At 45.9% G+C, this 10,917-nt stretch overlaps 1 non-coding gene across 1 annotated transcript; it reads right to left on the bottom strand.

Moving 5' to 3' along the window:
• Positions 1 to 2,491: 2,491 nt before the first annotated feature.
• Trnay-aua lies at positions 2,492 to 2,573 on the bottom strand. Its single transcript has one exon. It is a non-coding gene; the product is annotated as a tRNA-Tyr (tRNA).
• Positions 2,574 to 10,917: the final 8,344 nt, after the last annotated feature.

The following is a 10,917-nucleotide window of genomic DNA, read 5'->3' as shown; positions in this document are numbered from 1 at the left end:
GTGTCGTAGCGTGTTTGTTTTGTTTTTCTTTTTCCGCTGGCAGCTCGGTAGGGGTCTTCAACCCTGCGGTATAGCTTTACAAGCACGCGTGTAAATCTTTTGCAGCTTTTGCAAAAAACCATGCAAAGAAGTAATGCACAAATTTCACACGAGGAGGCGAAAAATCAGAAGATTAAAGAAGTGATTACACCGAGCTTTAGTGAACACTATTCGTATATAAGACCCTTTTCTTTGCAAACGCCACCAGGCGGTGCTCCAGTCTTTGGCGACCCAACAAACTTCCGATTCAAAAAAAAAAAATTAACAAAGCCCATCTTAACAACACTGCTTGAAACGTCGATGAAACATTTACCCACAAATTCTCCTGGTGAACGCAAAAAAAAAAAAAAACCAAGAAGCGCGAGATCTGTTCAATTTTTTTCTTTCAATTTTTTATATTCTCGTAAATTAGTTTGTCTCTTCCGAGACGTTAACTCGTACAGCCGAAGGCCCTCGCTATACCTCTAACTTTGTTGTCTTTGTAGCATTTATGCTTTCTATAGCACGAATGTAAGCAAACTCGACAGGTCTGCAAAGAGGGGCGTCCGGAAGTCGCTTGGGACGCAAGCAGTGGTTCATGTTCGTAAACTGCAAATTGGTCTGTAAATTTTGCGGTGCAATTAAAACACGTCGAATACGCGCCGGTCACCCGATACCCCCTAAAAGTCGTTTATTTTGCCTTCATCCTTTGACATTAGCGACCCTGGCAGCGCAGCCCACGTTCGCGTCCGCGTCGCCGCGACCGCGTTTCCGACAGCGCTGACAGCGTCTCTTTTACGAGCGCGATGCTGGTGTGCGGCGACGCCATGACACGCCCGTCTGCCGCTTTTCCGTGTACTCTCGTCAAGGTTCTGTGCGTTTGCCGCTTCGAATCGCGTCGGGAACGCGCTAGAGCTGCTATAGAGCAGGGGACACGCGAACGGTGAAACTGGGCGCGTCGCGCTCCCCATGACGCACCACCTGGCGATATCGCGGCGATATTTGTGGATCCAAGACGCATGCGCGAAAAAGCCCGTCGCGCGACGCACTTATAGTTGCTGGGCCACCATTGGCACCGAACGTGGAGCGACTGGCAGTACTTCGCCACGCACTAGTTATGCCCAAAACGTGAATTGAAGTATGCAAATTAACGATAAAACAAATAAAATCGGCGCATACGTTCTTGTGCAACAATTATGTTACTGTTAAAGCAATAATGTCGATGGAAACATTACCGCAAAATGTATGTTCACAACACTAGCAACGCCGTGTTTGCTTTTACTGCCTAATCAAGCTAAAAAAAAAGACTGAAATTGTTTTAATGAACGCCGCTACGACGTTCTAGACATAGAGGCCCAGCTTGAACAGAAATGGCTAGCGCAAATCGCTTGTATGAGACGCGACCACGTTTCGTGCGACGCTTGGCGCTTTAATTCGAAAGTACACGGAGATGTTTTATTGACTTTATGCCAAGGAAGTCACACCGAATGCAATAGTGATAAGCTGTTTTGACCGGGACACTAAAATGAGAAGTGACAAAACGTTATCCCGAGTATTATAAAAGCAATATGGATGGGTGTCGATACCTACCAAAGCAGTCCAAAATACTAACCCAGCTGAGAAATTCCGAAACGCACAATACGTTTCTTCATCTCCCGGCGGCATCGAATGGCTGACTCGATAAACATGAGAACGCCGAAGGTCTCTCCGGTACAAAGTGCACCGTCTCGGCATTCATTCTACACCCCCCGTGTTAACTCCTTCGTCGACTGTGGCAGTAACATTCCGGCAAACAGATTCCCCACCTCGAACTCAAACCAACAACATCGGATTAATCTCACTCGGCGTCATACCACTGCTTCTCGGCACCGTCGATGTTCGTTAAAGGGCCACTAACGACCCAAAGGTCGTATTTGTTTTTGTTGTCAAAAACAATGCAAGATGTAGTCATAAACACGCGAAAAGAATACCAAAACGCGAGAAAAAAAATTCACACGCGCGCGCCCATATTTTCTTTTTTGGTGTTCTTCTCTCCCGCTCCTCACCTCCTCACTTCGTTTTATTTGTGACGTAACCTATTATGAAATTAAGAAGCTTTGTAAGCGACATTTCTATAATATTTCATAATGATATTCGTAAAACGTGCTGTTTAACGCAATTGCGAACGCACTACTGCCCTTCTTTTTGAAATAAATCGGAGTCCGGAGTGATGTGCCCTGCTGTGGCTTTTTTATCCTCCCCCGGAAAACATGGCAGCGCTCGACGCATGTAGCCAAGGAGTTGCATGTAGCACTGAGGATGATCGGTAGGTCGGGGAATCGGACAAAGTTCTCTTTTTTAGGGGCGAAGGTTCTTAGGGTCTAGCCTTGTCCGTCCGTCCGGCGTCCGTACTCACATCGATCTTGCTGGTGCTCGTGCTCGTGAGCTCACGTGCTCCTGTACGGCAAAAAAAAATGATGAAAAAAGATGTTTGCGCAGTCGACAAGATTCGAACCTGTGCGGGGAGACCCCAATGGATTTATAGTTCATCGCCTTAACCACTCGGCCACGACTGCGGGACGGCTAGGGGGCTCTGAGATGTGGTACTAACTCAAGAGCTGGGCTTTCTGTCATGGATGAAACGTTGCATGTTGCATTAACTTTCCCCTTGGCTAACATGCCAAATTGGCTGCTGCGCCTTTTAACGGTGTTATGAATTGGAAAGACACGACAGGGAGTTTAGTTGTACTTTCATATTCAGAACTAATTTAATGTATAGCTCTGATATATATGAGGCTGCTACTACACTGTGTTTGATATCAACACGAATAACATTTCTAAAAGATTATTTGAAAAGCAAAATACCTTTCTCGGGAGGTGTTTATTTCCGTGAATTGGGACCGTTTTTGTTTGTGACACCTACATACCCGTTGATTTCTCGTGGGAAAATAGATTTTTAATAGAAACAAAGACATGTCGAGCTAGTTAATTTAAAATATCAAACAACACAGGGTATGTTAGGACTATTTGCTTCATAATAATTATGCTTTTCTTATTGTGATTCAGTTTGTGCACGTCCACCTAAAATAGCTTGTCGCTCACACCTCAGTCGAAGTAACCTGGCGCACAGGCAAGGCCTCTTTTCCTTACCTGAACGCTAATGCTCCAGAAATACTCCAAACACGAACTTCCAACTGAAAAACGAAGCTGCAAGCAGATTTGCCTTTGGCGAGGGCACCCAAATTAAAAGGCCTTAACACTCTTACAATAAATCCTTTTAAATCCACTTCATGTGCATAAATCCAATTATTTTCTTTTATTTTTCCAAGAGCAAATACTTTTGCTCACTCTTATCGCTTTCCGGCCCGCTCTCAAAGGCCTCCTTTGTTCGTGGTAGGGACCGAAATAGTCAATCTCATTCTGCGACGGCCTCGGAGTTTTGTCTTTTGACGAATTAAGATAATTCCTAATTAAGGGCTCTGCAGAACTTTCGAAGCGTGCCCAGCCTTACAGGGCGACACTCGCCTAGTCGAGTGTCCTCGAATTAAACTTGCACCTTACAATCGAAGAATCAAATAGTTATATCTGCATTTTCTTTATTCTTTTCCTCGATATTATTAAATCGAACTCCGAGGCAACCTGGAAGCACACGTCATTGCATGGTAAGAGAACGATCGCCCCACTTGGATTTCTATTTCCTAAGTTACGATTTTCTGTATGTGTATATTATGAGGTGAATGGAAGGATTGCGCTACATTGGTGTGCACTTACAACCCACATAGTCTTACCGCAGATTCTGAACGATTAAAACAGAAAGACGTGGTGTCTTCGCGCAACATCAATGTTCTTACATTCCAATGTCGTCATTTTCACCTTGCAGATGTTATGCGAACCCGTGTAAGGGGCTCGTCACGTGCCTTTGAACACCGCAGTTTAGTTTCCTTCGTTTTAAGGCAAAACGTGAAGCAGAGTGTGAAGTGAGACACCCCGAATACGAGGAGATGCACAGCAAACTGTTTGACCTGCGAATGATTTGCCTGGTTTCCTCCATATATACGGAAAAAGAATGGATCAAACGCCCCGTGACCTTCGCAAGCGAAACCCTTTCCTGTTCTTCTGCATGCAAATACATCGATCGCGGTATCACGACGTTAACTGTGGTCAAAACGAAGCTCCAAAACCAAGCTTCAAACGACGGGAAATCTGCACCTCTACAAAATCTTTCTTCTAGGCGCCTGATGACTGTTAGGCGCTGGCATGCACCGTCCTTTCATGGTGTCTAACGGATCCCCAACAATATCCGTCAGGACCGTCTCACTACTTTCATTCGGAAGCGTCGCACCTCTAAGGATACGCATTCTTCACTTATTTTCCTCGCTTCGTTCCTTGTTTGCGGATGCGGTGAGCCTGATATTCAGCATCGAGCCCACAGCTCGGCATTTTCTCATCCATCACGCGATTAGGCATCCGCGGCATGCGCATTTCTTTTTCTCTTATTTTTTTTTTCTCGAGGTTCCTTTCCTCTCCACAGTAGCATCGCATCCATCACGCGCCTTTAGTGCGAGAGCAACCAGACGAATACTCCTTTCAAGCTCTGTTTGTAGCGGAGCCATCTCAACTGGAAGGCAACATAAAGAAAAATGTAACTAATCGTGGAAACTGAAAAGCCAGCAGTGGCGCGTCCCTTTCGAGCTGCCGCTTTCTCCTAAGGAGCGAGTTCGCGGAAATTTGATGACTCTCAAATCTACAGTGCCAATTCAACGCGCGCATTGGTTCAATACCGCGCCAAATGGGGCGCGAAAAAACTTTTTTTCTGTTGTCGGCTTTCTTGCGTTGGTTTGCCGCCAGATTTCATTGGCGTTCATATAACCGACACAATGGCTATTCTTAACGGTGTTGCGTAGACGCGGGGTTTATTTACTTCTCTGGCATTCCGGAAGAAGGTCGATTTTCTGCTCCATTTCCGTTCGTCACAATTCTTCGGCCGCTGGGGAGGATGAAAAGCTTCCCTTGTCACACTCTTTGTGTGTGCGTGATGGGCAGTATATCCGCGGTGTCGAACCGGCCAGTTTGTTCGGTTTGGATGTTCAGCAGTGTTTTGTGCCGGTTCCGTTACGATTCAGGCAAGTGCACTCAATTTCGGTGCGATTACAGGTAATACTAAGCGGGAATCGGTTCAAACCGGTTCACAACTTCACCTTTGACCATGGCCGCCTGTGCACTTCCTGCGACTTGCGTTGAGAACGCGACACTTGTTATATCCGGACACAAAGATTGCGTCTAATGTTTTCATCGCACTAAATTAACATGACAGAATTCGGGAGACGCGCACAACTCTTTGCTCGTCAAATGTAGACTACGCAGGTTCACGGTTTACACGTGTCACTGATGCTGTTTATATGCCATTAGTAGTCACATTTTTTTTAATTCTGTACAATATTTCCCCCATCTTCACGAGCTAATTTTCTGGTAACATTCCACAGATTTTATTATTATTAAAAAGTCAGTTTTCATCAAATAAACAACCATTTCGAGGAAATGCGGCGACACATGTAAAGGCGCGATGTTATTAATATAATTTATTTTATAAACTAACTATTTCATCTAAAAAGAAACATAGGCAGCACCACCCCTGAGATATTAGGTGCAATTGTTCTTTTCAGAAACGAAACCTGTCTTATTTCAACATTACGAAAATGGATTGACACACCTGTCCATGTTGAAACGAAAACAGAACCTGGTCACAATTACGACAAAAATGACCGTAGAATCACGACTCCTTGTGCGATGTAGCAGTGAAACTACTTGGCCTCGTTTTGCACAAAGCTAGTACTTAGAGCAAGGTATACCTCGATAGCTCTGGTCTGGAAATTCGGCCGTCAGGCTTCTGTACAGTTTGGTTAGGGAGCCACTGAACCACCAGAGGCGCGCTGCGGGTAGGATATAACGTATGCGGACAGAAACTGAAGGAGAGGAGGAGAGAGTGCGACGATGCCAGAGCGCCGAGCGCTGATTGGAAGGTTTAGTGTCTCTCTCCAACCAGAGCAAACAAGAGCGTCGTCTCCTTCTCGCGCAGGGTCTGGCATTCAGCGTAAGGCGTTCGAACGCCGCACTCTGCGTTCGGCGTTCACACACCGGGCCCGGCGCCTGGAAACTCAGAAGTAACGCATTCACCACCTGTCCAAGAAAGAAGTCCTTAGCGAGAATATCGATCAGAGCAGGGATTAGCAAAATACATGTAAATATGTATCGAAATACAAATTCAAAATACTTCGTCAAAAATGTATTTAATTACAAATCTAATTACATTTACAAAAAGCATTTAAGTACAAGATACAAATACAACCAAATGGATTCGGTCTTCTCCAAATACTTTTCCAAATACATTCCTCAGAGTTTGCGTCAGCGACTTCAGGGCACCTGCAATGGGTTTCTGGTTATCTCATTATAATTTTGCATCCCACACCCGGGAGTTAGTGTGCGGGGCTCTAGTAACGTAACAGAAATATAATCACAAAAAAAATGTAATCAGCTTGGGCATAATAGGTGAAAAAAGTACAGAGCTTCAAGCAGCTTTTTTTGTCGATTTCATTTTGGTATAGACCAACAAAGAACCGAGACGACCAAGACGCGCAGCACTAGCTAGAGAATTTTTTTTATTGTCGCAAATCGCACCAGTTACGAAAATCTGACGACCCGCGCATTTAGAATGTTCCAGGCGAAAATAGTGATGGAAACCAGGCTTGAAAGCATCACAAGTTGTCACAGGCACTTATTTAGCCAGTCTGCCTGTGAACGTCGATTCCGTCACTATTCTTGCCCTGGACTAGCACCGTATTCACAAAGTCGCTAAACGCTTGTGCTTGATTGAGAGACACTGCATTCGGTGCAGAACGTAGTTTTCTTCCTGCTCTGGACAGTGCCTTTAAAATAAAGCCGGAGTAGAAAAAGAAAAAAAGCCCCATGGCCGAATAAGGGTTGGAGACTATATCTTACAACCACATGCATAAAAACAAGAATTGTAACGTTGGCGATAACATTTATTTAACGTAATAGAGGCAAGTGCCGCGGGCGCCCGGCGTGCCCGGGCGCCCGCGGTGAGCGAGACGCGAACTGCCGCAGGACTGGTGTATGAAGAGATGAAGCGTTTCTTGGTTTGTTGTTGCCGTTGGCGTCGTGATGAAGAAAGAGCAGCCTTGGACACGTTTTAGGATGAGCAAAATGAGTCCTGACAATAAATTTGAGGGATGTATTTTCGCCCACAAAATTGTGTTTAATGACAATTGTATTTGAAATACCCACGTTTTAGTATTTAAATACACACGTCAAATACATTACCCAATTTGTAATTAAATACAAATGCAAAATACACAAAGTTTTTGAAATACGTATTTCAAATACTTGTTTTTGAAATGCTGGCCATCCCTGGATCAGAGTTTCCGGGCCAGAGAGGAGCGTAATTAGAGCCATATAGTTACCGCTACGCAGAGAGGTGTATGCGCGGTCATTTACTTAAGTGCAATCATTCTGTTTTTGGTACATGCGGTAATGTAATAAAGCCGCTCTTGTTACACTTTGAGAAATGCCTGCGCGTCTACTTACCCGCCAAACACTCAAAGTGTCAATCTCTGCGATCTACGAAATCAGCTCAGCGGATGATGAGGCGGAACATCTGTTTAGACCTCAAAATGAAGTCTGCGTTGTGGCAATGCAAGCATGACGCTTTGCATTACGAAATGCCACAGCGCAGACTTCATTTTCAGGTCTAAACGTATGTTCTGCCTGATCCTTCACTGAGCTGATTTCGTAGATCGCAAAGATTGGCTCTTCAAGTGTTTTGCGGGTAAGTAGACGCGCAGGCATTTCTTAGAGTGTATATGTGTTTAATAACGTGTCATCTCATTTAGTTCCGCTAGGTTAACTATTATCTGTTGGCCTGGATTAACATCAGAATGTTTCTTGTCGACTCTTTTATGTCAACTAAAAGTAACGAAAGCGTGTTTGTTTGTTTGTTTGTTTGTTTGTTGGTTTTTTTTTTACAGAAAACAAATTTGAGTCACGGCTATTAGGGAAGAATTTCATAAGGAGACCAATGCTCTTGTTGGCCGCAGTGCGCTCAGGCAATTCTGCCTTTTTTGGCCTTTCAGGGGCTTGTAAGGTGTTTAGTTCGCCTTCTACTTAAGCAACCCATACGCCGAAAAAAAAAATTAAAATTGGCGGTAACCTTTACAGTCAACCCAGTTATCGCCGAACCGTTTTACAATGAACCGGTATAGTCGCCGCGTGAGATTGTTCTTTCGTTCCGGTTCAGCTTCAAGGCGAAATGTTTTGACTTCGCTTTAATTTCCTCCCCGATTCAGCCAAAAATAACCGTTTTTGATCGGGTTTCCAATCGTTAACGGGTTCGGTTCAGTACCCTGCTTATACCTCCAAACCTGCCAAAAACAACAACTAAACGCTAACCAACGTCCTGTCTGTTCAACGACGTACAATAGCGGGCGGTGGATCAATTTCAGCGTTCACCGAGCCTGCTCACCTCTGTTTTGCAACAGCCGCAATCTGTGCCCTAACGAGACCCCCGTAAAAACAAAGGTAAACCTATCCTCGCTCCCTGTCCCGGTCCTAACGAGCACAATAGACAGTGCCCGACGCTTGTTTCGAAACAGTTTCCGGCGCCGATACCCACACAAGCTGCCAGCGGCGAACGGCACCGAAGTCGTCGTCTCGGTAGGTAACCCAAAGTATTAGTCGGTAACGATGTCTGAGCGGTTGCCCAACGTACGCTCCATCGGATGTTGCGGCGCCGGGAGCACATCATCGGTCGCCTACTTCGATCATATCTTTATAGCGCCCCGCGAGGTCCTGACCAGGGCGGGAGCCGTTTCGACACTCAGGCGCCGTCGCCAGCAAGAACAATGGTTTGCGAAATGTGCGCGAGATGCAGTCCATAAATCCCTTGATCCCACACTAACGTTGCCCCCGGAGGCCAGCTCCGACTTATCTTCGTTTTCGACTCACGCCGACTCGTTCAACGCGTCCCGAAAGCAAGGGGAGGTGGCGAGGGCCTCCGTCCCCGCTCCGAATTACGACGAAGAATGGAGTGTCTTCGATTCGATTTAAGGATGGATGGTGGAGAGCTTCACTGACGAGTTGTTCGGGGCTCAGAGACCCCATTCGGTCTCGGCCAAAGTGTGATGTCCCTCGATAACGGCTGCTTTGGGTGGGAGAGCCGCGTCGAGAGAAGCGCTTCTGATACAAGACTGTTGCCCGTCGCTTTTTTCTTCAGTTGGAACGACAGACCGATCCAGGCAATGTGAGGCTTGGAGCTTGAACGTATACGAAAGGTCAAACTGTCTACGGAGGTACAACCACTAAACAAAACTGTTTAGAGAGAAACCTGCCAACCACCTTCGACGAACTATAGACCCAAATATTTTCATCTGCGAAAAGAAATGGTGATAGAGGTTCCAATAATGATTTACCGTTAAAACGGTGCTACTAACAACAATGCACATCACACCTGTTTATTCTGTCTGGACCACACATGCATTCCGCTGTAATTTATGACTATAAAGACGAAACATATTGCAAAGGGCTACTATATTGTTACCTCTCTAAATGAGAAAAAACAAACTTGAGACGCGTTCGAGTACGAGGAAATATCGGCGACTAACCTGCATAATGGCCGATACACGTGCGGCGTAACAGCATTATTGGTTAGGAGATGCGATAATAATACGTACTGGGCTAGTTGGTTTGATGTAAACATCTTGGGAAGGGACAGCGGCAAAAAAAACTTGGACAAAGGTAAAGAAACACGCACGACAGGACGGCGCTGAAGGACGCATTCAGAGGCAGCTGTGCATGAACGCCGCCATTACCGACCTTCAGTTTTTGTTTCCCCTTAATACGTTCGCTTCACTTCAACATTGCCACAGCAGGACAGGTGCTTGCCACTTGAGATGCTCCTGCGCTCTTCTCCCCAGCATGAGCCAGGCTCGTTAACGCCCGCTTCAGTGGTTCGGTATCTCGGTAAGACAAGAAAAGGTCGGCAATGGCGGCCCAACCTGGTGCGTGTTTAAAGCGTCTATAGGTGGCAAGGTTTCATCTTCATCGTCTTCATCCAGCTTCCTACCTTGTGGCGTTGTTCCACGAACTGGCGAGAGGCCATTTCACTTGTATGGGTATCGCTTAGCAAAGCAGTCCCGCAGAACGGAAGCACTTCTCGATCCTGTGCGCGCATCCGAGCTTTCCGCAATTCAATTGAACTTTTTAGACTTCATGTTCGTGCTCACAAACCGTTCGACTGAAAATCCTTTTCACACACACCCCAAGGTAGCTACGGTCCCATACAAATGAACAGCTGCCACGACGCGGCTTCAGATTTGGAAATTCTCTGCAGGTGAGCTTCTACGATGGTGTTTCAATGGAGTGTCTCTTTATATAGCATAATCGACTAGAAATGGGAGCCTAGCAGCTGTAAATCGTTCAATAGTTTCTATAAAATACGCTTCCTCTTGCTTCACTGATGCAGATGAGTATTCTTTGGTCACGGTTCCCCGAAATTTGTTAGAGCTTTAAGCACACACAAGCCTGCCCTGTCTTCCCAGTCATGGAGTGTCTTTTGTCGGGTTATGGTATGCATGACAATGGATAAATGTTGCAACTCCGTCCGCCATACCCGTGAACTCGAGCGGCGCTGAAATATCTGACGCGCGAGAGGGAAAAGTGGGGGCGTACTGTTGCAATCATCGCAGTGTTGGCAACCGCGCACTTGAATCAGATTGCAGCATTGTTGAAATATCTACAGTGGGCCGTAGCCTCGTCGCAATTATCGCGGTTCGGTTCGCGCGGAATATGGATAGAAGATGGAGCGAGTTATGAGTGATGGTTCTCGACGTCAATGAAAGCCGATGACAC

The sequence above is a fragment of the Ixodes scapularis genome, unplaced genomic scaffold (assembly GCF_016920785.2).
Source record: "Ixodes scapularis isolate PalLabHiFi unplaced genomic scaffold, ASM1692078v2 PGA_scaffold9__187_contigs__length_104089568, whole genome shotgun sequence".
Taxonomy (NCBI): domain Eukaryota; kingdom Metazoa; phylum Arthropoda; class Arachnida; order Ixodida; family Ixodidae; genus Ixodes; species Ixodes scapularis.
Note: the sequence above shows the minus strand (reverse complement) of the source record. Positions and strands in the feature narration are given on the sequence as shown.